Below are 4,310 nucleotides of genomic sequence, written 5' to 3'. Positions count from 1 at the left end.
TATGTTACTTGCCCGAGATTCGATCGTCGGTATCCTTATACCTTGTTCAATCTCGTTACCGGCAAGTCTCTTTACTCGTTCCGTAACACATCATCCCGTGATCAACTCCTTGGTCACATTGCGCATATGATGATGTCCTACCGAGTGGGCCCAGAGATACCTCTCCGCTTACACGGAGTGACAAATCCCAGTCTCGATTCGTGCCAACCCAACAGACACTTTCGGAGATACCTGTAATGCACCTTTATAGTCACCCAGTTACGTTGTGACGTTTGATACACCCAAAGCATTCCTACGGTATCCGGGAGTTGCACAATCTCATGGTCTAAGGAAATGAAACTTGACATTAGAAAAGCTTTAGCATACGAACTACACGATCTTTGTGCTAGGCTTAGGATTGGGTCTTGTCCATCACATCATTCTCCTAATGATGTGATCCCGTTATCAACGACATCCAATGTCCATGGTCAGGAAACCGTAACCATCTATTGATCAACGAGCTAGTCAACTAGAGGCTCACTAGGGACATGGTGTTGTCTATGTATCCACACATGTATCTGAGTTTCCTATCAATACAATTATAGCATGGATAATAAACGATTATCATGAACAAGGAAATATAATAATAACCAATTTATTATTGCCTCTAGGGCATATTTCCAACAGGCCATCCATTCGAGATCCAACAACCCACGTGAATTTTTCTATCTTTGCATATAAGAAGTGACTCCATTATCGTACTTCCCACTTAAAATAGACTATTGGGAAACTTTGGAAATTTAACATTGCTCGCAAACGACCACTAACTCCAAATCCACGCGAGTGAATTACAAGAAACAATCACAAGGTTAGATTACCAGTAAACCACCAGTCTTGCTTTGTTTGACACATAACCACCACTTTCGAGACAATGGTAAAGCACGTTTAGGCAACAAAAATAACCGTTGGGACTAAAGCGCGTTTTGACCGATGGGACTAAAGTGCATTTTGGGATAACATTGATTTGTAGCTAAAATGCGTTTTTGGATAACACATAACATTAATTCATGGCTAAAGCATGTTTTGACTGAGAATATGACCATTGGGAGTAAAGTTATTTTTGGATAACATTGATTCGTGTCTAAAGCGTGTTTTCAGATAACACATAACATTGATTCATGGCTAAGGCATGTGTGACCTCAAATCTGACAGTTGAGACTAAAGTGCATTTTGGCCTTCTGGACATTGGGTGTAAAGTTTATTTTGGGATGACATTGATTGACAACTAAAGCGCATTTCGGGATAACACATAACATTAATTCACAGATAAAGCGTGTTTTGATTGTGAACCGACCGTTAGTACTCGAGAGCCCTAAATAGGGGTAGGGTTGGACCAGAGTAGGCATACTCCATAGCCGCGCGTCCTTTCCCTCACGAGTAGTGCCATCGTACCTCCTTCCCCATGCGTGCTAACATCACCATCAACCCCTCCCTAGCCAATTAGGACCTACCTCCCCTACTTTGATGGCCTGAGAACAGTTCTCCCCATCCAGAAACCACCCCCATGAATTTCTTTGCACAAACTCCAATCTCGGAGGAGCCCCAAAGGCCTAGAATGAGGGCGTCGGCATCATTGTGCACCCCTTCCGTGGTCCGAGGAATGCACACTTTCAAGATTTCTAGCTACAACCTTCAAAGGGGCATCGGCGTTGGTAGGTACTTGTCGTCCGCCGCCTTCGATGTCGGCGGATACTTTTGGCGCATTGAGTACTACCCCGACGGGGAGATGGAGATGAAAATTGGGGACTATGCGTACATTTCCCTAGATTTTGCGAGCACCAACTCCGAGGTGAGGGCGTCCTTCGAGATCAGGTTGGTCGACCAAAGCCAACAAGCTGCCGCCATTGGTGCTGCTCTCCCAAAAGATGCCGATAGTGTTTCGCTCTCATCCGCCACCCTATGTAGGCAAAGACTTCCTACAACCATCCTTGTACCTACAGGATGACAGCCTTATGATTGAATGTTCTATCACAGTTCTGGCAGAATCTAAGGTGGCAGTAACGACGACTTCCATTGACATTCAAGTGCCTCCCTCGAACCTATCTAATAATCTTGGAGAATTACTTAAGGCAGGGGAGGAAACAGATATCACATTCGAGGTTAGAGGGGAGAGTTTCCATGCACACAAGATTGTGCTTGCAATGCGGTCACCGGTCTTCAAAGCGGCTCTCTTTGGGCCGATGGGCGACAGACAAGGCGGACCATGAACATAGAAGGTATACAGCCTGCTATTTTCAGTGCATTGCTTCACTTCATCTACACAGATTCATTACCTTCCATGGGACATCTTTATGGAGATAATGGTGAAGAAATGGTCAAGCACTTGGTCATGGCCGCAGATAGGTATGCCATGGAGAGGATGAAGGTGATATGTGAGAGCATCCTTTGCAAGAATCTTAATGTTCAGAACGTCACTACTACTTTAGATCTAGCCAACTGTTATCATTGCAACCAACTCAAAAATGCTTGCCTTGAGTTTATCACTTCTCCAGATAGAGTACAAGATGTGGTGGCAAGTGAAGGGTATGCTAAACTCAAAAGATCCTGTCCTTCTATCATAGCTGATATTTTTGAGAGGGCAACTAAGTCCCGCAAAATTTAGCATGTTCATCCTTGATTAACTATATAGCTAATGAACATTTGGCTTCCAATTTAGTTTCCCATGATATTTCTGCCAAGAGCGGGCTTTTGCAAAATGATCTATGTATGTGATGATATGCATCACCTTAATTATATCTTCTATCTCATAGCTCATCTTATACATGAACGTTAATCTCTGCTAGCTTGCTAGTGTTCTCTAAAATACTATGGTCTTCAAACTAAACAATTTGTTTATTGTTATACATTGTCTATTTGTGTGCTCCTTGAATTTATCAAAGCACTACCAGTTAGTATCCTAAATAGGTGCATGCCATACTCTCTTTTTTGCAACCTAGGTGTTGAACTACTTCCACAGCTGTATCATCAGAGATGTTGATAGGAGCAAGAGAGAATTTGTTGTAATTAACCATAAGACTGGTAGATTCAAAGAATCTATGCAAGATGTCTTTGATATTGTCTGATTGAAGTAGGTCAGAATAATGGACAATAGGATAACCCAGACCAAAACATTCATCAATAGGTAGTTTTGTTTCATCATCATGCCATGCCTCATTAATCATAATCTGAAGCAATTCAATAGCCAAAACACATAGCAATAGAGAGGCTGGGTCTCCCTGTCTGACCCATCTCTTACGTGTGATTTTCATACCAGGAACCCCATTGAGGATGATGGAATTTCTATATTGAAAGGCCACATGATTTCCAAATCTATCTAAAAGGTGTCATGGAATTAGGAGGATTCCCAGTTGATTTCATTATAACCTTTTTGTTGGAATATCTATACCCACACTGTAGAAGCTCCAAAATCAATACTACCATTCAAAGCACCTACATTGAGAATATCATCCAATGCCTCACATTGCTAAAGAGCAATAGTAGAGGAGGCAAGTGGAACATATCACATATATTGTCATCTTCTATAATTTTTTGCATAAACAAAAATAATATCTTCATTCTTGGCAAAATAATGAAGTTGTGAGAAATTATCTTGAAGAGTATCGTCATGCCAATAATCATTCCATAACAATGACGCATCACCACTATGAGTTTTGCATGCAATTAATTGTTTGAAATTGTTTAAAAGGTTGAACTAGTCCTTCAACCAGAATGACCCCACATTGGATGAGGTCGTTGGGACAAAGCCATTTTTATAGTACATCTTTCCATACGATTTACACATAGGGAGTATTATGATGGTTGGAAAGTTTGAAAACTTTTTTCATCAGCAAAGCTCTGTTCTACCACCTTAGATCCAATACACCTAATCCACTAGCAACCTTGGGTAATAAAACATTATCCCATTTAACCATCCATTTTCCTTGTTTGTTTATATTCTTGCCATACCATAATAAAGATCCTCCATATTTTTCAAAATGGCTAGTGATAGTAAATGTCACTTTGATAGAGAACATTGCATATATAGGCAGAGCAGATATAACTGTTTTCCAATGCACTAATTTGCCAACACGTCATAGCTAGAAGCAATGCTAGAGTACCTCTTCTCCAATTTGGTAACTATGGTTATAGATCATCAACTCTACGCATGTAGATGCCCATAGGAAACCCTAAATAGGTGAATGGCATACTCTCATTTTGCAACCCAGGTGTTGAGCTCGTTTTGTAGCCCTATCCTAAGAGAGTTGATAAGAACAAAAGGGGATCTATTGTAA

General features: G+C 41.0%; 1 pseudogene; it reads left to right on the top strand.

The window, feature by feature from the left end:
- Nucleotides 1-1,401: 1,401 nt before the first annotated feature.
- LOC125537952 (BTB/POZ and MATH domain-containing protein 1 pseudogene) lies at nucleotides 1,402-2,642 on the top strand (annotated as a pseudogene).
- Nucleotides 2,643-4,310: the final 1,668 nt, after the last annotated feature.

The sequence above is a fragment of the Triticum urartu genome, chromosome 1A (assembly GCF_056163025.1).
Source record: "Triticum urartu cultivar PI428250 chromosome 1A, HENAU_Tu73, whole genome shotgun sequence".
Lineage (NCBI taxonomy): Eukaryota > Viridiplantae > Streptophyta > Magnoliopsida > Poales > Poaceae > Triticum > Triticum urartu.
The sequence above is the reverse complement of the archived record's forward strand: the minus strand, read 5'-3'. Positions and strand labels throughout refer to the sequence as shown.